The 27,795-nt window shown below is 35.5% G+C and overlaps 1 protein-coding gene across 3 annotated transcripts in view; it reads right to left on the reverse strand.

Moving 5' to 3' along the window:
- Cdh18 (cadherin 18) overlaps positions 1 to 27,795 on the reverse strand; it is a 394,050-nt gene that overhangs the window by 347,163 nt on the left and 19,092 nt on the right. For 2 of the 3 annotated variants that reach the window (XM_070042217.1, XM_070042220.1), the window contains exon 1: positions 3,844 to 3,978. The exons of the other annotated variant lie outside the window; for it this stretch is intronic. The gene's annotated coding sequence lies outside the window, so the exon portion shown is untranslated. Of the gene's footprint in view, positions 1 to 3,843; positions 3,979 to 27,795 lie in introns of those variants that run through there. 3 annotated transcript variants of the gene reach the window in all.

The raw sequence follows: 27,795 nt of genomic DNA on the forward strand, positions 1-27,795 counted from the left end.
CCCTTTGTGTTTTGCACCTTTTGTTATCATTTTTGGAGATAAGGAAATTGGACTGAGTATAGACAAGTCTGGTGTGAACCGGTCATCCAAGGTAGTGCCGATATTCTTTCATATCTTCCAGTCACTCAGTTCAACCCTGCCTTATTTTGCTCATCTCATTCCCAATTAAAAATTGAAAATATACTCCTTCATGTCCTAGAGGTTTTGAGTACTAAAATCAACCATAAGCATGTGGAATTACCAGAGTTAACATCACCTCCCAAGAATCTCACACAAAATTTCTCAAAAAGTAATAAATAATATAATGTAAAGTAGAAAGAATCATCACATTTGTTTATTTATGACTTATATTAAAGGATTAGCTTTAAAAACAAATTGAAATGAAATTTGCCATCAACTCAACCTAACCATTCCCTTCTCCTGATGATTATTTTTCCTATACCCTATTTTTTTTCGGGGAGTGGGGAGGGGTTGGTTGTGGGGCCAAACTCTGGGCCTGGGTGTTGTCCCTCGGATCTTCAGCTCAAGGCTAGTGTTTACCACTTGAGCCATAGCACCATTTCTGGTTTTTTCTGCTTATGAGGTGCTAAGGAATTGAACCCAGGGCCTCAGGAATCCAAAGCAAACACTCTACCACTGAGCTACCTTCCCAGTCCCTATCTTCTATTAGTTACCAGATGATGATATAGCTCTACTTTCTTGGTTTACGAGGCATGAGATAGGAAATCTCTTCTAAAGTAGTATGTTAGGGATCTAATGAAAACCTCATTTATTATTAAAGCCAAGGATTTACTTATAGAGCATCCAACACTAACTGCACATGGGAAGTTAGTTGCTGAATCAGTATGTGCATGGTGCTTTCTTCATGAATCTCTTGTTTTGCTTTAGAACAGTGTATCTTTATGGGGATGCAATTTCCACAATCAAGGAAAATGCAACCATGTGTGGAGATACCACTGGAAACTACAAGTTAGGTCAAGGGGCTGATGCTTCAGGCATCTAGTAAGTAAAAAAAATGTGGGGGATCAGCTGAGCAGAGACAACAACTGTCAGAGAATGAGTCAACCTGAAATATCACTGACACACAGGTTAGCCATGCCTAGTTAGGAATGTAGATCAATCTACATGAATAATGGAGTAACAACAGAGGCACCCAATTAATTATCGAAACCCAATTTTAAAACTAAGCAAATTAGAAAGTTTGACGAACTTCACTCATTTATAAACCCAAAAGAACACCTCTGCACACATTCTGTATTTGATTTTTTTTAATGTGTATTCTTCATAGACTACACTGTATCACCTAACAGACCCAGGATAAGTAAATGTTTTTTGGTCAATAAGTTCAATAGGTTTTTAAGTTAGATCTATTGACATGTGCCTTCCAGTTTGCCTTCTAAAGGACAATTAAGTCAGGTTGCAAATATATAAGTAATAAGTTTCATGACATTATTAGCAATATGCCAAATAACGAGTGGAACATACAAACTTGTAAACATGTGGTTTATGCTCATCCAACCACAGAAATCAATGCAAAGCACAATAATGCTATTTCTACCAGCCAATGAAAAAGGTACTTTCAATTTGCTATCTATAGCAACCTTCATCTAAAATTTTTATAAAGTTGGACTAAGTGGTTCAATTAGTCTGATCCTTCCACTATATGCACCTGAAATAGGTCACTGGAAGGGCTAATGGTTTCCAATTGCACAATATATAAACTTTGTCCAAATATGGTTTGCTGTGTCCAGTGCTTGGAACTGCCATATCAAAACCTATTCAATATCCAGTGGGCATTTGCAGCTGGAATTTCCCTCACTTACTTTCTTCCTCTATTATAGCCTCCTTTGTCATTTGAGTCTCTTCATTTGGGTAGTTCTATTGCATCTAAAATAACTCATATTCCCTTCTACTGTCTTCTCGTTTTCAGGTGAACAATCAATTAGGAATATCTGTACCCTCTGTTTTATTAAACTACTTAGCTAACTGAAGAAAGCATCAGACCTATCAGGCATAAAATAATTGTTTGCCAAAGCCTGTTGGGTGAATGCTTTGTCAAGGGAGTGTATTAAATGACCTATACTAGTTTAATTTATCATCAGTAAGTCTGGGATTTTTTAAGTATATAACAAGAAGCTTGAAGGAAACTGCAATGATGATTGGTGCTTAGAGAAGCTGATACAGAAGAAATTTCCTTCTAGTATTACATTTGGCCTTCATACTCTGTCAGCCAAAAGGGATATATACAGATATATATATATATATATATATATATATATATATATATATATATATATATATATATACACACACACATACAGTGTGAACCTCAAACTCTGGATTTAGAACAAAATACCTCATCAATAGGACTAGATTATTAAAACAGAAGAGACTAGTTGTTGGAAAAAAAAAAAAGCCCACTGCTTTGAAAAATTCATGGGTGATTCCAAAGAGAAAGATAAAGGCAGAAAAACATAGAGTCTGTGGTTAGATTCTTTTTTTTTTTTTTTTTTTTTTTGGCTACATAACAAAATCCTTCTCTGATTTGTCTCTCCCTGCTCAAAAGCACCATCACCTGAGCAAAGCAAAATCCATAGCAATTTTAGCTAAGATTTTTTATTTTATTTGTCTTGATTTCCAATAAGAAATGAGCAAGGGACATTTATTCTTCACTAAACAGAAAGCTCAGTAAATAAATACACACTGAATAACAAAATATTTTAATAACCAGAACTAATAGAATTCTATTTTTCACCTGTTACATATGAGGTTGTCTAGCTCCAAAGCTATGTGCGCGCACACACACACACACACACACACACACACACACACACACACACACACACAGAATAGAGAGAGAAAAAGAGAGAGATACAAAGACATACACAAAGCTAATTTTTCCTTGGATTTTAGATGTGAAAATTAAGATAAAACAGTAGTGGCTTCCAACCCTCAAACAAATCAGATTCAGGAAGTTAAGGCAGGGCAAGGGATGAGGGGATGAGGGAGAGTTAACAGACACACCGGCTGACACTAAATAACCCTGGCTCATCACAGCAGCCTAATTCCTTTCCATGCATCATTTAGCGTGCTCTTTGAAAGAAGTAAAAGTTTCATCTCACGGCTTAATCAGCATTGATGGAAACGAGGCGTGAGAAGAAAATTTAATTAAAAAATAATGCAAAAAAGAAAGAAAGAAAGAAAGAAAGAAAGAAAGAAAGAAAGAAAGAAAAGCCAAGGAGAGGAGGGTGCCCTGCCGCAGTTTTCTCTCTCCGATCTCACGTAATTTTCGAAGATACTGGAAAGGCAATAATTTAAAAAGAAAAAAAAAAAAAGCTGCATCCGGAAAGGCAATCTCCACGTCCCTGCGGGGCCGGGCGCGAGCTCTGTCCCTCACTTGGGCAGCAGATGTGGTGCCAGGCGACACCCGTGCCATTGCTCTGCCAATGCGCCCTGCGGAGAGGCCCCTGCAACTTCTCCGAGGGGCAGCTGCGAACCGGTGCACGCGGCGGCACACGCGCGCACACAGCCGCCCAGCCGGAGCCCGGGACTCGCGTTCGGCACACGCCAAGGCAACATTCCTGCAGAAGACGGCTCTGGACGCGTCCGGGCGGCCAGGCTGTAGGGGTGAGCTACAACTTTTCCATTAGCTGTCCAGCCCGACCCGTAGCTCCCAGAAGAACATTTCAGCAATTACTGCTTTTGACTCCAAACTGAGAAAAGCTTTTCCATTGCGCGCGCGCGCGCGCGTACACACACACACACACACCACACACTCACACTCACACACACTCAAGCTACTTATGTCACGACCGCGTAAAGTGTCATGAATGGAAGCCTTACCTTAGCTGACTGGCTCTCACTGGTGGGAAGGTGGAAGTTATGTCGTGCGAAGCCAGGAGAGGACTTTTCCCGGGGCTGGGCGCGCAGCTGCTCGCGGTCTTCCCAGAGCCCAGACTCAGCTGCGCGCACCTCCAAGCCCCGGGCTCCCAGGCTGGGCTCTGCAGCTCCCGAGCGCGGCCTCTGATTGGCTGGCCGGCTGTCTGCCTGATGCTCTGCTTTCTGTCTCTCCTCCTTCCTTTCCTCCTCTCCCTGCTTCTCCTCTCTGCAGCTTTATCCCCCTGCCTCCTTCTCCCTCCACCCTACCCCACCCCAATCCACCTCGCACACTTTGGGGGAGGGGGGTGTTTGCACGGATTCTACAGTACACTGAACCGACACCCTTTGGCTCCATAGACAAGGTCATACGGAAAGCAATGCGACTGAAAATAAGCATTTCAACAAGCAAACACACACACACTCTCACACACACACACACACACTCCCCCAAAAGCTGTGTTCTTGGCAAATGATAGCGAGGACTCTGTGACAGTTGAGACCACTAGATCTCTGCTTGCATGGGGAGGAGTGGGTGTCAGACAGAATTGGGCTGTACCCCAGGAGGAAACAAGGGGAGACAGGCAGGGCGGGCGCTGATGTGGCAAGCTGGTAATACATTTTCATATTTCCGTGCAAAGTCGTCACAGCCTGCTAAACATTCAACTGCCGGCTCACTACATCGCTGATCCATAGTCCAGAAGCAGCCGAGAGAGACTTAGCTTGAGTAACACCCTAAGCGTGTCTTACCCCCAAGTATGCTCCCGACATTGGGGCTTGTTGGAGGTGGGGTAGTGGTTGTTATCTTACATCCCAAAGCTTTTCCTTGGAGGTCAGCATTGTATTTGTGAAGATGAATAGGAAAGGCAGTGCCTTTCCAATCCCTTATCTGGTGCCAGGAAAACCAACACACACCCATGAACTTCTCACCTCTCGTTACTCCAGAATAAATTAAAAACGATTTGTAACCTGCACGGCTTCTGATAACAGGGATTTCAGGCCTGATTGGCTGTAGTCCAAATGAATGTGAACAGTTGGAACGACTTCAGGACTCTCACAGCACCCACATGCAACCATTAAGAACATTCTGCATCTCATTTAAAACACTGTAGTAAACACAAGTAGGAGTTTATCTAAATGGAAAGGCTCTTCCAAGAGTCCCTGGGCAAGCATTCTAACAATGAAATCACGTCTTCAATCATTGCAAACTCTAAGAGATCAGTATCATATTTTCATTTGATTACTTGATAAAATTACCAATCTCCAGGTTCAGAGGTTTAGAGGAATAAAAACACATAAGTCTAAGTACTGATGTCACCCTGTTTATCTGACTTTCTGTGAATTTTTCAATTCCCTTGGCCTCTTGAGAATTACTTCTCTTTAAAATCTAGAAGATAATCAGAGGTTCTCTGAGAGGATGAAGTGAACACCTGTGTAGTTACTCCTACTTCAAGGCAAACGTTTGACAAAGGTTACTTAACTTGTAATCATCCTTCTCTCTCTTCTCACTTCCTGCTGTGGAAAAGGTCATTTGAGAAGATAAGGTAAGTGATATTTATTAGAAATTTAAAGACCAAAGAAAGAATATTTAAAAATCATCTAGAGTTATGTTTGACTATCTTTATTTGACTCCAGTAGTGGAATGAGAGCAATTAAATATGGTCTCTGGGTTTGATTGGATTAAACACATCAGCAGAAGCAGTTGAATTGGATTACATTTAAGCGTGAAGAAACCCCACATTTAAACGCTTAGTTTGTCTAAGAAAGATGCTAGAAGTCAATTAGAACTTGGAAATCACCAAAAATTTCAATTCTCAGACAAAAGTAGGACAGGGACAACTGATCAGAACAAGGAGCCAATGTTCTATTATGTTTTGTTTATCTTGTCTGGAATAGCCCCTGGTTCAAATGAAGGGTTTGCCTTTCTTAGTGTTGTTATTTATCTTTGGTTATAGGAGGCACTAAAAAAATAGATTTAAAATCTCTCTATATTGATGAAGCATTGAGCATACAAGGAAAGCAGAAGTTCTAAAAAGAATAGGGATGGAAGATAAGTTTTTGTTTTATTCTTCAAGAGTTCATGTTGTTTAATTTTAAAATTTCACATCTAGCATGCTCTAGAGAAGTCTAGTTCTGTTTATGTAACCCTCTCTAGTTGAATGGAATAACATATTTGTTTGCCACTTTTTTTAACTGAAGAATTTGCTCAGAAATCAGCACTGAGCATCCCAGGGATACACTTGAAAACAAAACATGCTTCTGTTGGCCTTCCCTTGGCGGTTTTCCTGGATAAGACTCTAATAAGGACATCCAGTGGACAGTCATAATGGAAGTCAACAGGATCTTGTCCCTGAGTGAGGTGTCATGGGGAGGGAATTGTCACAACTACCAAACAATGCAATCCATTTCTAGAAAAAAAGAATCTATTCACCATGGGAAGATTTGTATCAAAGAGACAGCACTCAGATTAAAGGCTCTGGTTACTCCTTACACCCATTGAGGCCATGTATACTGCATTTAAGTGGCTTTCTAAGTTTGATATTCTGAAGCTGAGCCAACACTTCCTAGCTGTAGAAAAGGGAGTGCCACTTGGTAATTCTGATATATTTTCAGGTTGAAAGGAAGAAAGCAAGTGAATCAATGCAGAAAGTCCTGTGGTAAGTAGGTGCTTATTTTTTCTTTATGTCAAAGATTACTTCAAAAAAATCTGGGGAATGTATCAGTCAATAGAATTTATTACAGAGCTAATCTCTGAAACGGAGAACAGGGCATTTCTGATATGGAGTACCCTCTTCTAATACTTGGGGAGAGTTATAAGAATCATTTTAGCCGGTGACAGAGAAGCATCTACCACAGGATTGATGCGGGTCAGAATATAGAAACTGGAAGGATAAAATTGTAGAGCTAAGCTGTGATCAGTTTCTGAGACTCAGCAAATTGTCTCTTTAGATGTCATCTCATGCTCAATTTTACGCTGGGAATTTAGGAGTCTTGCAAGGTTTTCAAACATAAATGAAGCAGGAATGCAAGAGAAATGCAGGGACGTCTCTGGGTTTAATTCAGCATTTAGGAGAGTCAGATGCACAAAAATGACACATGGGTTCATTTTTAACATCTTTATTTATTTTTTGGCCGTTTACACTTCTGTGGAGTTGAACGTAGGCTCCTTGGATGTTAGGCGAGTACTCTACCAGTAAGGAAAGTGTTTTAAGTTTAGCTTGGAAAATAAGAGTCAAGATCTAAGCGACTTTTACAAAGGGAGTGTTTATTAAGAAAACCTGAGAGGGTTTCTCAGCGTCCTGGCCATGGTCTAGAGAGAGAATGGGGAAGAGAGAGGGAAAGAAAGGGAAGGGAGGTGGTGAAAGATAGAGTTGGAGAGAAGAAAGGGGAGAGATGGGAGGCAAAGGAGGTAGAAGGGAAAAGGGCTTAAAAGAGAAGGAATTGGAAGAGGGAGGGGAAGGAGTAAGATAGAAAGCCTGGAGACCACAGGCTGGGTTGGGAGCCAGGGGGAGGAGAAGGGGCGGGACAAAGCTGTTGCAGGAGGCAGAGCTGTTGCTGATTGGTTTGTTGGAGAGTCAATAACAGAAGACAGACTCATGTGCTTCCAGCTGAGGATGAGGAGGCTTATTGATAAAAGTTTTTTTTCTAGTTTAAACCACGGCCTTGTTATTTAAAACAGACAAACAAACAGCATTTCACTATGTACCCTAGGCTGACCTCAAAGTGAAGATTCTCCTGAAACTGCTTTAAAAAAGTGCTACAGCTTGAATGTTTATGTATCACAGATGAATAGTACATTTTTTTTACACTTAAAGGAAACCTTGCACAGTAAAGTCACAGTATGAAGCCAAACATGAAAAAATAAGTAACATTATGCACTTAGTTACTGTTTATTTATCAATAAAATAGACTGTTCTCCAGTTAAACAGAAATGAGAGAGACAGAGAGAGACAGAGACAGAGACAGAAACCCAGCATGGAATGACTTACACAATTAGTCAGAGAAATCCTATTATCTGCATAATGGATACCTAGGAAATCTATACATAACTTCTCTTCCAAACCCACAGGACAGCCAATGGTGGACAGTTTAGTTTAAGTCTATCTACTGGCCTGAGAAGCAGGATACTGAAGAAGGCAGAATGTCCCACATCCAGTGGAAAGGAAATCTGGTCATCTAGTCTATTCTATTCAGGCCCTCAATGCATGTCCACCCACATTGTGAGAGCCATTGTCTACATTACACGTGCTAATTCTTATAGAAACACCCTCCCAGGAAAGTGTAGAAGTAATGTGCTACAAGTTTTCTACACCCCCCCCACTTACTCTGTTCCAGTTGATTTATAAAACAAATCATCACATTTATCTTTTAGAGTTCTTGCATAGGGAAGTCAGGTCATCATATAGTTCACTTTACATGAATGTATTTATTTTATTATTATATATTTGTCTCCTAACTGAATGAAAGCTACAAATGTCCATGTGTTACAATTACATGTCATATTTCTGTCTTATGCTCCACTTGTAGGGGTAAAAATCAAACCAAAATGCAAATCTCTTACCTGAAAGCGGAGCTTTTCATTTAAGGAGAAAGGAATTCAACCACCCATGTTTGTGTTTACTTCTTGAAGCCATATAATGACACTTGGTATTTAGATAGCCCCGAGGTATTATAAGAGTCTTAACCATCAAGAAAATATTATGTTGATCTCAAGTTACAATGTTTAGTGTCAGAAAGGAAGAAAACCTCCATTTGTATTTGGTAGCCTCCATTTCAAGAAGGTTAGGGATATTTCATTCATATTTTACCAACATTTCTAACTGATGAAATGTTTGGTATTTTCAGAAATTCATTGAATTTGTTAATATGATCTGGTTGAATTTTCAGAGGAGTAATAGTCTCAAACTTAGTAGTTTGAGACAAGAAGTAAGGTTGTGGTTTGACTCTCAAGACATTTAATAAAGTACTTTGAAATTTGTGGGGTATATGTTGCCTTTTAAATTATAATGTTAAATTTATCTTTGTTGGTATAAATTCTTCTCCAACAATTCACTAAATTGTTCAATAATATGTACAGAATATTTTATTGAAACATTTTCTTATTACTAAACACAATTGTCACTGACAGACTTTTTTTATTTTTGTCTGTCCTGGGCCTGAACACTGGGCCTGGGTGCTGTCCTTCAGCTATTCAGCTCAAGGCTACTGCTCTAACACTGAGCCATAGCACCACTTCCAGCTTTTTCTGCTTATGTGGTGCTAAGGAATCGATTCCAAGGCCTCATGCATGCAAGGCAAGCATTCCACTGAGCCACCTTCTCAGCCCCACTGACAGAGATTTTTACATTTAAAATAATGCTTAATGAACAACCTCATGTATAATGCTCATGCATACTGTCTAGATTATTCTAGGATTGAAACCACTATGCAAAATATATGAACATTTCTTAAAAGTCAGGATTACTTTATTGCTTTCTAACACCATTAGAGAAGATTAAAATATTAATTGTATCTTTACTATTGAAAAACTGTATTATTTTCAGTTTGCTTATCTTAGAGCTAAAAATCAATTTTTCATTGTTTTCTTTTCTATTCATTAGATTGTTAAAATATCTATTGATCATTTCTTATTTTCTCTTGCAATATCTCCTCACAGCTGTTTCCCAGTCATGTTGTTGCTAATTCAGAACTGAGATGGATTTAAGTTATCTTAAGGCACAGAGAATGTGCCAGAAAATCTACTTCTTCTTCATCTTAGTAATGAGCATGTGTGTGAATGAGTAACCATACATTTAAAAGTGTACATGATGTTATGTCAGATATGCAAGCATTAACTATATTCAGTTGGACAGAAAAGAAGCAAGAAATGATGTTTGGGATTGCTGTTACATGTGGAAAAATATTGCTAAACAATAATGCAACACTATAAATGCTGCAATATATTTATAGGCCATGTCCTTTAAGTATTAAAACTGATAAATTACCTTCAGTGATCTGATATCACTCTCTTGGGAGAGGTAGAATTTGAACTAATGTTTAAATAGTAAACATGCTAAAATAAAAATTGATGGATGGATGGGGAAGTTTATTTTTAAGCAAAAAGTGCATTTTCCAACCAAGTATTTATTTGAAGACCCACTGTATTAAAATACTCAATACTTGGAGTCTAGTTATTTCAATTCTATTATATTTTCACACAATATATTCTAAGCAAATACTGGACAGATACTGTATTCATTTTTAATGGTTATATTCCATCTCAATGATATAATACATTATAGAACAAAAACATTCCAGACAGAATAAATTACAAAGAAGATAAGTAAAATGAATAAAATGTTTGTGAAATGTGACTCCCCTTTCTAGAGCATTTTTTCCTGTCTCATATCTATCTTTCATTATTTCTTTGTTTAAACTTACGTTCCTTTGTTCTACATGACATCATACATTGTGTTTGTTACCATATTCTAATGTAGCAATAAAGGGTAAAAAATTTGAGAACTAATGGGAAGTTTTCTCTTTCAACACTGGCAAACTCCTCATACGTAGGAAGTTTAAGTGATACTTTAATGGGTGGGGTGTGATCTCTATTGCAAGAAGTTTTCAGTAGACTGAGGAAACCAAATATCAACATTCTATCATTGGAATCATAGGCAAACATAGGACTCAACCAAGAAATCTTATTTTCTCTTGAATGTTTAGGGCAAGTTTTTTTTTTTTTTTGTAAGAGTTGAGTAGTACAATGAAGAGAAAGCATACACAAATGACGAGAAGAGGGCAGAGAGTGAGAGAGAGAGAGCTACAAAACCTTCATAAAACCTAACACACACACGGGGCACTAGTGACTCTTGTCTGTTATACAAGATACTGAGGAACTGAATCCTGAGGATTGGTAGCCAGACTGGACAGAAAGTCAGAAATAAAGCCAGAAATGGAGTTGTGGCTCAAGTGGTAGAGTGTTAACTTTTTCCCAAAATTCAGATATTGGGCCTTGCGTTCAAGTCTTAGAATATAAACTCAGAGAACAACAACAGCAACAACATTAGTATACAAAAGAATTTCAGACAATGAAAGGGAAATGAAAGGGAAAGAGGGACCAGCTTACATTAAGCAAAAGGAATGAAATGTGCATACTATCAGGTGTGGAAGAAATAGTTACATTGTCAAAGCTCCTAGAATTCACAAACATTATATGATAATGACAATCTGACTTGTGAAGGTTAAAATATGTTTGTAATTTTAACTAAGTATCACTATCCCAGAATTTCACAATACTGTGAAATTTGTAAAATTTGTGTAATCACTTAACCTCAATTAAAAGTTGTTTAAAAAACAAAAACAAAAGAATTTCAGGCCAAAGCAGAATAGCAACTTAGAGTTGAAAGCTGAGAAATCATAATCACTAAGGAGCCATATATTTGTTAAAAAACATCATGAACTGAATAAACATAGGAAAAGTTGACTATTTGATCTTATGTTGAAGTTTCTACCCTGCTAATGAAGCCTCAGACTAATCAAATAATGACAATTTTGGGAGCTAACAAAAAGAAATGATCAGTTCTGTTATGGAGAATATGATGGTGGATTTAAAAATATTTTAACATTAAATAAATCAAAATAGAATGATCTCACAAGAGGATAGATATGATGGGTAATAGAAAATTTAGGTCAGTTCTTTTGATTGTAATCAGCATATTTACACAAAGAAGTTCACTTACAGGAAAATTGATTTAAGGGAGGCAAATAGAAAATCAATCACATTGACTTTGAGAGCCATGTTAAGTCTCCAATGAATATCACTAAGATATTAGATCTGACTTAGGGAATAAGTCTTGGTAAGAAATAAAATTTCAGTCAGGTGCTAGTGGCTCATGACTGTAATCCTAGCTACTCAGGAAGCTGAGATCTGAGGATCGCAGTTCAAAGACACCCCAGCAGGAAAGTCCTTGAGACTCTTATCTCCAATAAATGACCAGAAAACTGGAAGTGGTGCTGTGGTTCAAGTGTTATAGCACTAGCATTGAGCTGAAGTGCTCAGGGACAGGACCCAGACCCAGACTTCAAGCTGGGGCCTGGGAAAGTGGCTTAGTGGTAGAGTACTTGCCTTGCATTTATGAAGCCCTAGGTTTGATTCCTCTGCACCACATAAGCAGAAAAAAAAAAAAACAAAAAACAGAAGTAGTGCTGTGGTTCAAGCAGTAGGGTGCTAGCCTTGAGCTGAAATGCTAAGGGACAGTGCCAGGCCCAGAGTTCAGGCCCACAACCGGCCAAAAAAATGAAAATATATAATTTTTAGTTCAAAATCTCTCAGGGTTTTGCCAAATTTATAAGGCAATCATAAAGAAGGAAAAGACTGTAAATAATGTGAGTCTAGAAAATATAAGTAAAATGACAACAGGTAAAAGAAGAAAACCCAAGTGTACAGGATTACAAACTGATAGGATAGAGCTTGTAGAAAATGTATTAGTTTTGGTATCATAGGAAATGAACTGATGTGTGGAAATTTGGAGATAATTGTGAATAGTAGGATAGACAGAGTCAAAGAACTCATAATAATGGAAAGTATTTCACAAATAAAGAAGTGTAGGTTTTAGTAAACATATTTTATATGGCAAATATTTTATAGGAAAAATATTGATGTTTAGTATCCTTTTCCTCATAGGAGTTGTAAATTACTAGCATGTTATCATGGTTTCAAGATAAAATGTTTAAATTACAATTATCCTTGTTTTATGCATGACATTAATATATTTTAAAAATAAATTGTACATGGGTGAACCATGTTTAAAACTGATAAAAGAAAAAAAATCATTCTAGTATAAGATGCCATAACAAAGGGGATTCAAGGGACATCAATAGCTGCTTCTCCTGTAAAACTTCTCATATCACTAATAGGAACATCATACACACACACACACACACACACACACACAACACACCACTTGAATAAATACATGTATGCAAGTACAGGGGCACCACCAACAGCAACAGAAACTCCACCGATGCCAACACAAAATTCTGTGCACTAACTTTAGTTTTCTGGGTTGTTGTTGTAGTGTTTTTTTTGTTTTGTTTTGTTTTGTTTTAATTCCTGTTTGTTAGTTGGTTCTTAGTGCTGGGTTTAGTAACACGTAAAATTAGGGGAATATTAAAATGCACAAATATGGAAAATCTTGTTTCCTTATTAGAGTTGCATGGTTTTCCTCATTTGGGGTAGCTAGAAGATGCCCATAAATCTATTAGTATACATTCTAGATGGTAAGCAAGAGGTTACCAAGGAAGAATTATGGAGAGCTCCAATAGTGTCACTCCTTAAAAAGACAAAGTCAAAGCCCAACAAAATCAGTGCCAGGAAATGGGAACTTGCAAAAGAAGGGTATGGCCAAGGACGGAGCGTAGATGAAAGAAGAGGGGGAGAATGTAGTGAAGAATTCATTGTATTTACTACAAAATTAAGAAAAGTAAGGAATGGGTGGTTCCAAAGTGGTGAGAATGTTAAAGGGGTGATGTTGATCAAAATGCATTGTATTTATAACCTGCTTTTTAACAGCACATTTATTATAATTATTTAAAGATAATCATTTTTTAAAATGCTGAAATTAACAGTCAATAATTTTAGTCATTATTATTAAATTATTAAGACTTTTAAATTTGCAACAGCATAGTATTAAACTTGCGATGAGACCTTTGTGCATATGAGATGTGACCCTAATCACTATTTTATTATCATTTTTTAAATTTTTTTATTATTGTGAAAATACTCTACAGAGGTGTTACAATTACATGGGCAAGATAGTGAGTACATTTCTTATCAAGCATTGTTGCCTCCTCCTTTTTTTCCTCTTCCCATCCCTTCCCTTCTCCACTCCCCACCCCCACACTCCCCTACCACCCCCACCCCAACCCCCCCACCTCCCACCCCACCAAAGTTGTGAAGTTTGTTTTTCGACATAACATCTTGTACATCTCATTGTTGTAATGGGTCCACCTGTATCCCTATTTAAACAATTTGTTTTTTCCCTTTCCCCTTACGCACTATTTAAATTAATGATTGGTGTTTTCCTCATAATATGGTCACTGACAAGTCTTGAACTAGTCAAATTTCTTCCTTCATATTCACAGTCTCTGGCCAATTTCTTTTGCCTTAAATGTTGTGAAGATAATTTTCATATAACATGAATTCTTGCTTGACTTTTTATTTCTACAAAACAGTACATTTAGGGTTTGAGAAGTGGTAGTACAATGTTAATGCTATTTATGTTACTTTCTTTGGTTTTATAGGTGAAAGGTCAGATATCTGCCAATAGCAATTCCATGTGAAGATGAGGCAGAACTCAGGGAATACTTTCCGTAGCTTTTAATTCATTACAATATTTTCCCAGAAAAATCTGGTGAATTATTATCATTCTGTATAGAGAATGCTGAGTATTTTGCTGGAAAGACTATGACATAAATTTATGGCCAATATATAATTTGAATTCTTAATGATATAATGCCTTAAATCTTATGTAAAAAGAGAAATGGGAAAGCTAGACAAAGAAAAGACAATAACAGGAAGAAATAGACATAATCAAATGGAGCTGAAAATGATCAAGATGTTCATACCTGGTCTGAGACTGAAAAGAAAAATGTTGTAAGGTTATTAGTAAAAAGAATGAAGAGTGCCTGGCACTTGTGATTCATGCTTGTAATCCTAGCTACTCAGGAGGCTGAGATCTGAGAATCAAGGTTCAAAGCCAGCCCGGGCAGGAAAGTCCATGAGACTTTTATCTCCAGTAAACCAATAGAAAATCAGAAGTGGTGATGTGGCTCAAGCGGTGGAGCTCTTGCCTTGAGCTGAAGAGCTGAGGGACAGCACCCAAGCCCAGAGTTCAAGCCCCATGACTGATTAAAAAAAAAAAAAGGAATGAAGAAAATGGTAGCAATTTTTTAGGGAACGTAATAGATCAAGATTGGAATGTAAAAATTGATATGAGGTTGTTAATATCTAAATGAATTATATGATAGTATCTGCTTGGACATGGCCTTCTGGGTGTTCATGTAACTTGATGATGATGATGATGATGATGATGATGATGATGATGATGATGGTGCTCTTTCAGCCACAAAGGAACAAGAGAGAAGTTTCTAGGTCATCATTGATAGAAACATCTAGGATACATATATTTAAAAGAGAGGGGAGAGGACAAACAAAGGGAAAAAAGACAATAAAAAGAGAGAAAGATGGGAAGAAGAGAAAGGAAACGGTAGATGTCAGAGAAGAGAAGAGGGAAAGGAGAGAAGAAAAAGAGATGGTATATGTAAGAATAATCAGAATGACTATCAGAAAAATGTTAAGTAAATATGATCTTACAGTTCATGGAATAATTTGAAATCTTAGGTAGTGCCACTGAGTAGAAAATGGTATTTTCTCACATTTGTAAAGGCAGAAAGGTAAAAATGTAGAGACGCCATGGGGAGGTTTGGTCATTGTGGGAAAAAATGTGCAACTAAAAATAGACTAAATTAATTCTTTGTATAGTAGGAATTTGCATATTCTAAAGCATACAAAATTGTCAAATGAAATATCATAATTTCTTTTTATTTTAATGCATGAGAAACTTGATCTCCATTTGAGAGTGTGTGATTAGCTCTGCTTTACCATTTCCTTGCTTATTCAAAGTTGCTTTATAAAAGGATTTCTGAGGACTGATTCTGTGTAATTATTCATAGAGGAAGTTAAACATTATAGGGAAATTAAGAAATGAAACATGAACTCTACCATCTTCCCTTACTTTGGATATTTTTGTATACATGTCCGTGTGTTTGAGTAAATTACAGGAATAAATATATATATATATGTATATCTCTATCTCTATATATCTTTAGATATCTCTATATATCTCTATCAACATATAGAGATATATAGAAATAGAGATAGAGATATTGAATGGAGATGCTATATACCTTGATTAAAAACACTTGGACTATGCCATAAGATCTAACTAACCTTAACACTGAAAAATATTTTAAAAGTCATTGGTTATGTAAAAGAACAGTATAATTTAAAAAATAATACTATCTTGGAAGCATTGTCTAGAAAGTGTTTTGAAAAAAACCTCATTTTGGTATGACTAGAACTTGTGATTGAAGGAAGATTGGTTAGATCATGAAAGACATTTCTTTTTTTTTTTTTTTTTTGTCGGTTGTGGGGCTTGAATTCTGGGCTTGGGCGCTATCCCTGTGCTCTTCAGCTAAAGGCGAGTGCTCTACCGCTTGAGCCACAGTGCAACTTTCAGTTTTCTGGTGGTTTATTGGAGATAAGAGTCTCACGGACTTTCCTGCCCAGAATGGCTTAGAACTGCGATCCTCACATCTCAGCATCCTGAGTAGCTAAGGATTACAGGCTTGAGCTACTGATGCCTGGCCAGGCTGTACTCTTTTGAAAGGCCCCTATAGCTTTCTTATGTATGTCTACATTTAAAAAATGACTCCATGCATAACAGAGTTGAAGTAATATTGATTCCATTTAATTAAATATACCAGCCACATAATTTTATTGAATATATTGTAAAATTGCATTCTTGCCTATTTGGTTCTTATTCCACTTAAAGTCATTCATTGGAATTGGGATAGGAATCAGTTTGAATTATATCTAAGCTTTGCCATTTTATGCTGTTTCATTGATAGATATATTTTTTGAAGATAACATGTTCAAATGTAACTAAGGTATAAGTGACTGCACCAAATGAAAGAACAGATTATAAAATAGAGTGCAATATCTCTTGATAGCAATATAGTTCATTTGTTGACATGTCCTGCTATTGAGATTACTTGGTTCTCTGAACAGGAGAAGGCAGGTGTATGGAATGGATTTGCTGCCATCCACAACCTGCTCTGGAAAGATAGAGATTTTCTCTATTTCAGAGTTTCAGAGGACAAAACTCTGAGTTCAGAGATAAAAAGGATTGGTTTGAAAAATCACAGGACCTGCAGAGCATAACACTGAATATGTGAAACTGAGTAAAATAGTGTATTATATATATATATATATGTATATATATACATATATATATATACACACACACACACATATAGTAAGTAAAATAACACGTACAAAAGTAGCAATTTCTTTGTGGAGTATATTTGTCAGTATATTGTCACTATTTTCTTGCAAATTAACTATGATGTAGATTTACATTACGAGTATTACTCATGCCAATATTATGGCTGAAATCAGAATAAGTACACTAAAAGTTGGAAATAAATTGTTGAGTGTGCATTAAAATGACTTTAAAGATTCAAGCTTTCTTTCATTTATTTATTTATTTATTTATTTATTTATTTATTTATTTATTGTGAACACACTGTACAGAGGGGTTACAATTACATGGGCAGGTTAATGCGTACATTTCTTATCAAGCATTGCAGCCTCCTCCTTTGTTTACCCTTCACCTCCCTTCCCAGCCTCCCCCTCCCCCCCCCTGCACCACAGGGCACCAGCCCTAGGAGTGGCTTTCTTTCTTTTTTTTTTTTTTTTGCTAGTCCTAGGGCTTGAACTAAAGGCCTGGACACTGTCCCTGAGCTTTGTTTGCTCAAGGCTAGCACTCTACCACTTGAGTCATAGTGCCATTTCCATCTTTTTCTGTTTATGTGGTACTGAGTAATCAAGCACTCTACTACAAGCCACATTCCCAGCCCCCTATTCAAGGAATTTTTTTTACTATATTTTCAAAGTTAAAATGTACTTCAAAGGCCAATTGGTCAATCAGATCTGAGAGGTTTGCTGCAACAAATAACAGCATTTGTGTGTGTATGTGTATGTGTGCATGTAGGTTTATGTGCATGTACACATGTATGTGTGTATATTTTTAGAAAGTTGCTAGCAGAAGATTATAGTAGGCGTTTTTGTTTAGAGTTTCAAGTCTCTGGAGAGAATGTTTTCTGAATTATTCAGCCTTCCAAATTGAATGGATGTTAAACTGACTAATAGCTATCCTTGATATTTGCATTTTACAAATTTTCATTAATTTGGCCAGATGACAGTTTTCAACCTCTTTTAATTTTTCTGTCTAACATTTACTCTTTCTGACTACCAATGTTTGAATTAAAATTGATTTGGTTCATAAGCCAGAAAAGTTCACAATTTACTATCAGAAATGTAAGCCATCTACTTATATCTAATGTTTAATACATGGGATTGTCAGATTACAATAGGGTTACATCCTATCAACCCAGTGTACACTGAAAGTGTCACACTTAGAACTGCATTCACATGTCTATCCTACCAAATGTCTAGCTTAGCCCTGAAATAGACTCCAAAAGAGATGTCAGCTGTCTATCTTCTTTTTCCTGTCACTGTGGAAATTGTAGAAATGGATCAATATTCATCATTCAGCTTTACTGAGTGTGCATTACTATCTTAACATTGAAAAGTTAGAAAAATCACCGTCAACTGATTATAAGCTGGGGACCCTCTGTGGCCTTATTTTTTTTTTTTTTAGTTTCTACTCATGTTATGATTTATGTGTACTCTAACCTAAAGACAACCACTTTATGCTTGCACTCAGTCTAACTTTCTATGAATTATCCCTGAAATCTCCTATTTAGTCTTCTAATCCATCAGCAGAATGGCAACAATGCCTGAGTTTAGTGGCACTGCATTCTACTGTCATCACTGATATACACCATCATTTGTCCTGGGCCTGGTTTCGGCAACAAGCCTTATAAGGTTATCTTCATTTCCCATTGAGCAAGCAGACCCGCTCATACTAAGGGAGTACTTATTATTTTCAACTGAATATAGTTCTGATCTACCTTGTTTACTACACATGAAGTGAAGACAAAAGATAGGTCTAAATTGCTAATTCCCTACATTTAAATTTTAAAGTATGTTGTCTCTCTTAAGTGGCAAGTACGTGGGAGACAATGTTTTAATCCAATTAAATGAAAATGAGTTTGAAAAAAATAACAGACCTCTTCAAGCCAATACGTTTTTAATTTTAGTAGTTAAAATTTTTTTTTAGTGGATGGCTTGGATAATTTTGCCCAAAATACAATATACAGACACACTCTTGCCAAACTACACCCAAACTATAATGTATTACACAACTCTCTCTATATATATTGTTTCTTACATAATTGCTCATAGAAAAAAATACAGTTAGATTTTGCTCCTGAAAATGAAATTCTGAATAATTTCTACAGAGGCAGCAAATGCTAGTGAATATTAAGGAAAGGCAGAACTTAATCTGAGCAAGTGCTGAACTGAGCTTTCTAAAGTATTTGACCACAAGAAACTGCTTCTAGACCAAAATTGTATTACATATATGTATAAAACATTTAATAAGACATTTATCATGACAAAATTGGAGAAACCAACAAATGTCCATTAGAATTCCACAACAAACTTCACAATAATCTATATTTTGATTGTTTCAAATTATATATATATATATAATATACACATATGTGGATATATATGAAATATGAAATATGTCTATACCATATACCTAATACACTATCCATGTGTAAATAAATGTATGTACCCATTTGCATTTAAAATAGTTTCATACTTACTTAGCTGAGAAGGAATAAAATAATAAAGGCAGACACTGGTAAAAGAAATATTCTTCTTTGAAGAGGAATCTAAGTCTTAACCTTCATGTATTGATTTTTTTGGTTTGATAAGTTTGAGAATTATTGCTCTATTTAGATATCTGGAAGATTGTTCTTCAAGTTTCATTTATATTGTGCCAAGTGGACTGAAATGGAATATTTGACTAATATAAACTAATATTTGACTAATATAAACTAACAATTGTATGGGGAAATACTTAAATCTGTATAAGCAAAATGAAGTTATACATGGCATGAACAGCTGAGGAAGTAGATCAGGATGCAGTTAAGTGTATGAAGTTCATCATGTTTATATAATGTATAGCACCAGGATAGAGAAACTAGATGATGTTGAAAATCATGAAAGGGAAATTTACTCCGATAATCATAAAACCATAGTTTAGAAGACATTGAGGTGACAAATAGCCATATTGTATTTATATCAGTAGTTTTGAGCTAAAGAATAAATTATTTATTATTATTATTTTTTATTGTGAACATACTGTACAGAGGGGTTAATTACATGGGCAAGATAATGAGTACATTTCTTATCAAGCATTGCAGCCTCCTCCTTTGTTTACCCTTCACATCCCTTCCCAGCCTCCCTCCCCCCGTCCCCCCACCCAATTCCTTCCCCCCCCCACCAAAGTTGTAAAGTTCATTTTTGACATGACAACTTGTACTTATAATTTGTGGAGGAAAAAGGGAAAAAACAAGTCATTTAAGGATACAGGTGGACCCGTTGCAACAATGAGAAGAATAAATTATTCTTATAAATATATAAAAGTAAGAAATGTATGTATAGTAATACTGACTAGTGTAATAATTTAAGAAACAAAAACTTTGAGGATGAAGATTAAAAGGAGAATTTTTGTTCTTAAAGGTTTGAACTGTTGGAAAATTTTAACCTTGAGTATGTATAATTTCTGTAACAATAAATGTGATGGCCATTAATACTAAAATTGGGGAAAAACAAATGTGAATTTCTGAAATATTGAAATATTGAATTTTTTTATTTATTGGCCTCAAGTTATCCTTTTTGGTAGTTACTTTGGAGAAGGAATCTTGTAGGTTTTATTGCTCAGGCTGCATTTGGACTGTGATTCTCTTGATTAGAGTCATGAGCTACCAGTGCTCAGCAAAGTACTATCATTTGTTTGAAATCAGAACCTCACACTAGGTAATTAGGCACCATATCACTTGAGTCATTTTCAGCTTTAGTTCATTTTTGCTTTATTTATATCTGATAGAGTCTTGGACTCCGTCCAGGAGTAGCAGGTTTGATTACAAGTATACAACACCATGCCCAGGTTATCCTTTGAAATATAACCCCATTTAATTTTTTTGCCTGTTTGACCCCAAACTACAATCCTCCTATTTATACTTCCAAAGTTCTAAGTAGTTGGGATTATAGCTAAGAACCCCAACAATCAGAACATGACTTTTATCTTACTTTTCCATTTTTTTGGTACTTCTCTTTGTACAATTTCCTTAATTAGAACATTTTTATAATGAAAATGTAAACTATTTTAATTGTTTGAAGACTGATAATTGCTACAATTCTAAACATGCACTGTTGTTCTAGGTAGATTTCATGAGAAAGTATATTTACTCTATGCAAGATGAACCTAATGGAAATAATATATGAACTATATTAAAACATGTCTTCTTTCCACCGTTATAAGAATTATTTTATGACTTAAGCTAACTTTAAATTTTTCTGTACTTATAAAAATCATTATAATAATGTACAAGACATGTAAATTTAATGAGACACAGTTTTGGGTTGAAAAACTTAAACACAAATTTTCATGTATAAGAATTTAAGCAGAATTATGAATATACAAGATGCAGGGCACCAGAATCAAATACAATAAAAATAAGGGTTATACCATAGGGGAAGAAAATACAAAAGAAACAAAAAATAACATGATATATTATAAATATATTAAAAACAACAGCAATAAAGATAAAACCATTTGTGTCCCTATCTTGGGGTTCATTTCTCTTAGCATCATCTTATATGGTCATATATATAAAACTTTTGAACTTTTCTGCTTGTCTTAGCCATATACTAGTTATTGCAAATAAGGGGAACCATGGGACCTATGTTTCTTTGGGCCTGGCTTACTTAATATAATTTTTTTTGCAAGTCTTTTCATTTCTTAACAAATGGCGCTTTGTCATTCTTTCTGATGGAGGCACAGAATTCATATATATATATATATATATATATATATATATACATATATATATATATATATATATATCACATTTTCTTGATCCATTCATCTACTGAGGGGCATCTAGATTGGTTCCATGTCTTAGCTATGGTGAATACTGCTGTAATAAACCTACTTGGTCTGGTAGCTTTAATAAAGCCTTGTTTGTGATCATATGGGTAAATGCCCAAAAGTGGGAAGGGGAAGGGAAATAACAAAATGCTGATATAAGGATACAGGTTGACCCGTTGTAACAATGAGATGTACAAAAAACTATGTTGAAAACAAACTTTACAACCTGGGGGTGAGGAGGAAGGAGTTGGGGAGGTGGAAGGGAAGGGATGGTAGGGGAAAACAAAGAAGGAGGAGGTAACAATGCTCAAAGGGAAATGTACTCTTTATCTTACTCATGTAACTGTAACTTCTCTGTACAGTATTTTCACAATAAAAAACTTATTTAAAAGATAAAATAAAATATAGCTGTATACATACATTAAAATGATTGAGTTCCATAAAAAATATTCAGGAAAAGCAGCAAAGGTTTTGAAGCTTTCACATAAGACAAAGTCCTATTTCAAAATAAAAAGTGGTATTTGATTGTATTTATTTATTTATTACTTATTTACTTTTTTGGTCATGGGGCTTTGAACTCTGGGTCTGAGTGCTGTCCCTCAGCCCTTCAGCTCAAGGATAGTGTTCTACCACTTGAGCCACAGTATCACTTCCAGTTTTCTGGTGGTTTATTGGAGATAAGAGTCTCACAGCTGGCTTTGAATCTTGATCCTCATATCTCAGCCTCCTGAGTAGCTAGGATTACAGGTGTGAGCCACTATCCCATGGCTATTTGATTATTTAGAAGAGGTCAACTCCCTAATAATTTGAAATTGGGAATGAAAGCCATATTCTGATGTGATGTATACCAAAAGCACATCATGGAATGCCATTCTGAGTGTCTTGTAGGAGGAACGATGCATGTGCTTGACAGCATTATTGAGTAACTAAGACTGATTTTAATAAAAAACAGACACAGTAATTTATTTAGAAAAAAATGAAATGACCATACAATATTTGAATGTGAAATGTATGTTTGAACATGACTATTTACATCACAACAGCCAAATGAGTACCTATGGAAGGGGAAGAAATTTGACTGTGTATAACAAGTGGAATGGATAAGACAGTGATGCAGGAGATAAGATTGAGACACTTACTGGATAATTTGAAGTATGCTACCTCAGTATAAAGGATGTGTGTGTGTGTGTATGTGTGTGTGTGTATGTGTGTGTGTGTGTGTGTGTGTGTGTGTGTGTGTGTGTGACAGAGAGAGAGAGAGAGAGAGAGAGAAGACATAGGTTGTCTAAGGCTAGCAAGATAACTTATTGGTGTTACCATTTGCTTTTGTTTTGTTTGTGATTGGTAGACAAAGTAAGAATACATTTGTGTTTTTTGAAATGGTTAAAACAAGCAATACAGTGGAAGGTGATGATAATAAAAACCTTAAATTCCAGTGACCTTAAAGATTTGGGAATGGCATTTGGACAAAGGTTGCTATTTTTTTTCTTTTCTTCTTTTTAAAATATATTTTATTTTCCTTAGGCAGTTGCACAAAGGAGTTGTCATTCAACAAATAGTGTAGAATACAGTGCCTTCAACTGAATTCCTTTCCATATTCTCTACCAGCTCTTTGCACGGCATCTCTTCCCTCACTTTTCTTAATTTTTAGGTTATTGTTTTCCTTCCACCAGGAAAGAGTTGATTAAGCAGTTTTGATTAAGACCATATGGCCCATATAGCTGAAAACCTTTCTGTCTCTTACAGAAAAATGAACTGTTTGACCCTTGTTGTAAGTATATCTTTTTTGAATTTCTCAGTACTTAGCATCAGAAAAACCTGGATTAGTCGGGGGCTGGTAGACTCACACCTGTGATCCTAGCTACTCAGAAAGCTGAGATCTGAGGATCATGGTTCAAAGCCACCCAGGGCAGGAAAGTCCAGGAGACTCATCTCCAATAAGTCACTAGAAAACTGGAAGTGGCACTGTGGCTCAATGGTAGAGCGCTCGCCTTGAACTGTAGAGATGAGGGACAGCAGCCAGGCCCCACGATGGACAAAAAAAAAAAGAAAAAAAAAGAAAAAAGAAAAAGAGAAAAAGAAAAACCTGGATTAATTAAATATTTTTTTTCTAAGCATTAGATGGATTCTGAACACACATCTTTCGTGTGTGTGGTTCCAGCACACAGTGCACTTGTGAACTGGGCAGCCTATTAGAGTATTATATCTGGGTATTAGAACTATACCTTCATACTGAGAACCTGTGGCTGACACCAACAGAATTACTAATGGTTGTTATTTTGGGTACTGCAGTGAATTTCTGAGAACAAGCATTTATTTTCCATTTTAATTAAACTAAACATTTAATTACATTTCTACCACTGTCAGAAGAAACCAATCTATAAATGTGGGGTAGAAAATTATGAGAGCTGGTCTTTAATATACCATTGCAAGCAGAGCATGTTACGGGCATGGTGCAGAACAGCCGTGCTTCGCATCATTGTGCATCCGGCTGGAGCCTTCAACTAACTGTACAGAGATTTTGGAGGGTGTTTACTTTTTAAGCTAGTATCTTTTGTGTCAAAGCCCAAGCTCCTGTCATATTTACAATTGCACCCTTTCCCCTCAGGGTTTTAACTTTCAGCACAGGAGAATTCAATAAATGAATTGATAATGCCCATGAAGCACAAGTTTGCTGCCAACCACACTAGACTCTATTTGAGTTCAGATCCACATCAAAAAAACGATAGGAGCACTTCAAATTTTTGTTTGATTTTCAGAAGCCAATATTTCTCAGGCAATTTGCCAAGTGCCACGGTAAACAAATGGTATGCGCCTAGTGATGGTGATGAGCTGTGAGATGCAGACTTGTAAATTAAAAAAATAAAAGGAAAGAAGAGAAACATCACATTGATAAGAGATATTGCTGTAATAATTTCTATGGTTTGTCGGATCAGCCTTCCTGAAGAATGGTACTGTGGTGAGTTTGCTAGATTCTGGGAGCTATGCAAAAGAGAAAATTCATGATCAAATTAGAGTATGTCCTTTTTGCCAAATGGTTGTTAACGAAGATCCAAAGATTGATATATGAAATGGGTGTGTTAATATGTTAAACTTTATAAATCTCCAGGAGACCAAAATACCAAGTTCTCCCAAGAATATATGTTCTATTCACGCCTTACATATGTGAAAGTATTATGACAATTCAACTTTGTGGGCACAGGGAAGAGCCAGTAAGTTAATAATAATAATCTGTTTCATAGCATCATGCTAAGTAAGGAAACATTTCATTTTTCAAAATACAGACATGCACCTAATTATGGATGTACTCGTGTTTTCCAATCTGTACCACCCTGCTTGAAAAGATATCATGGCTTACTTTAAAATTGTAATAAGTTGTAGCATATTTACCATTGTATTTGCTTGGTTTGTGGACTCTTCTAGCCTTACCTTGTTTTGCTTAAATTAGTTATGATCAATCATGGTGACACCAAATTTTAAGTAGAAGAAAAAAACAATTAAATTTGTCTTCTCCTTGTGTATGTGTTAACAGAGATACTAGGGCTTTACATGAACAAATGATGGAGCAGTCTACGTCCTTCCCATTATACCATAAACTACTGAAAAATGTGTATTTACTTTTTAACTTTCTACTGTTTTCTCTAGATCAACTTCATCTGGCTTTTGTCCCTTTCTTTCTACCAATGCACCTATCACAAAAAATGAATCCTAAATCCCTGTGAGTGACATTTGTTTACCTTATTGTGCATGAGATGTCAGTATCAATGACTGTGGTTTCTTTAAATTTTAAGACAAATCCTATTTGTACTTGTATGTCCATTTCTCAGTTTGTTCTTCTCAACACCTTTTGCAGCATTGTTTTCCATGTTTTATTGTGAGAATTTTCTTCTTCATGTCTACATTATTTTTCTCTCAGTAGTCAAAGAAGGGAAAACTTAGCAGAGGCCTGACAATTGCAGAACACGGTGTTTTTCCCATGCTCATTTGGGGATATTTGCTTTTTCTCATCTCTGTATCCAAAAACATATTTATATGCCTCCAAGAACACCTTTAGGTGTCATGACCATTTCATCACTGAAATAATTTCATTATCGCTACCATTATTGATACAGTCACACATTTCAGGAGTTCAAAATCACCCCACATCCAATCTCTTCCCCTTGTACAACTAGTGTGTCACCGTAGTTCACAAATAGAATTATTTTCTATATGAATTGGCATAAATTTGTCCACTTTAATATCATCTGTCTCCTAAACTATAAAATTGCAATCTAAACTATTCTCTTCACTTTTATTGCTATCTTTGTCTTAACTATTCAGCATATTACATCATAGTGGTTTGAAAACACAAATTCATACTTCCTGATTGCCACATTAATATTCTTTAATTGAGTCAAATGATTTTAGAATAAAAAATAAGCTTCTATTTTGACAATGAAGGCTTTACATCATTATTTAATTACAGTTTGCTAATATCTAGACTACACTTAGGACAATTATATTTACAAAAATATTTATCATGGTTTAGTTGGACATGAGAATCCATCTGAATAATGTCAATTCAGAAATAATATCTATGTAGCCACACAGATAAAGCATTTACTTTTGAATTATGAGAATCAAACTTATTTCAATGAAAAATTGGGCAGAGAGGCATAAGGGGAATATTTGTCATATAGTCGGTAAGAATACCATATTTTATTCGGAGAAGAGGAATCATGAATGAAAATAGAGTTAGCATTATAAAACACGGTTTCCTTTGGGAAAGAATAAGAAAGGTACAAGTTGAACATGGCAATGGAAAATTTTCATGTGTAATATTCTTAACCCACAGTTTTCTTGCCTGTTACCAGCGTATTCTTCCTGAAGAAAGTACTGTTTTGTAATGCTGTGACAAATCTCCTATGTAAATATTTTACCCACATTACTGAGCAAAATGCAGATTTTAATTCATTCTCATATTTGGAGAATATCTTAAGTGACTCCCCAATGAGACTAAACTCAATTCTGAACTTTTAATACGTGTAATGTCAATGTGTTGTCAGTAATGACCCATACATTACACTTTAAGGTACATAAAGCACTTGTATACACATTAAATAAAACAATATCAAGTTACTATCTGTGTATTTTGATAAAATATTCTTTATTTAAAACTATTTTTGCTACCTAAGACCACTTTAAATTTATTACCTCTGTGAATAAAGCAATAATACCACAAATGTAAAAAATGACATTTAGAACATATTTTGTGCTTGAGACCCTGTAAACATATTCTTTTTCAATTTCAATTTTAAACCCTCATGAAAATTTGTTTAGTCTAAGAAAATCTGGTTGATAGAGATTATTGAAGTTATTTTTATTCTTAGAAATTAAGGTTTGGCATACTAATCATATACAATGGAAACAAAATACTCATTTTGAACTACTAACCAGTCAGGCAAACAGAAATTTTAGAATGAAATCACACAAAATGATAGCATTTAAAGACAATAGAACACAGATACTGTATGCTGCACTTCTCCATTGCATTAAAACAGGTTAATTTGATAGAGATTGGACAAATAATATAAAAATTCATCCTAATATTACTCTATAATTTCATATACTATATAGTTAAAATTATATTCTATTTGTTATTCTAGAATGACTCATTTTTCATTCAATAGCCTTGGCAATTTCCCCTTAAATGTGTTATCAATTGAGTATATTTTTATAATAGCAAATAATAATAATTAATAAGTGATTTTGTGGTGCTCAGAATCATTTATGTTCTTTATATGAATAACAGAACTACAAAAGTTTAAGCATTAAAAAAAGTATTAGTTTAACATTCTTGAGTAGTATTACAAGTTTATATTTCCCATCAATTGGTCACTGTCTATCTCTTATATGTTCATCTAAAATATAAAATATTATTCTGACTTCACATATTGATACTTACTTGTGATATATATATATATATATATATATATATCCATAAGTTTACTTTTGAATTGTGAAGTTATAATATTGTTTCTCCTGCAAA

The sequence above is a fragment of the Dipodomys merriami genome, unplaced genomic scaffold (genome assembly GCF_024711535.1).
Source record: "Dipodomys merriami isolate MVZ:Mamm:240054 unplaced genomic scaffold, mDipMer1.0.p SCAF_32, whole genome shotgun sequence".
Lineage (NCBI taxonomy): Eukaryota > Metazoa > Chordata > Mammalia > Rodentia > Heteromyidae > Dipodomys > Dipodomys merriami.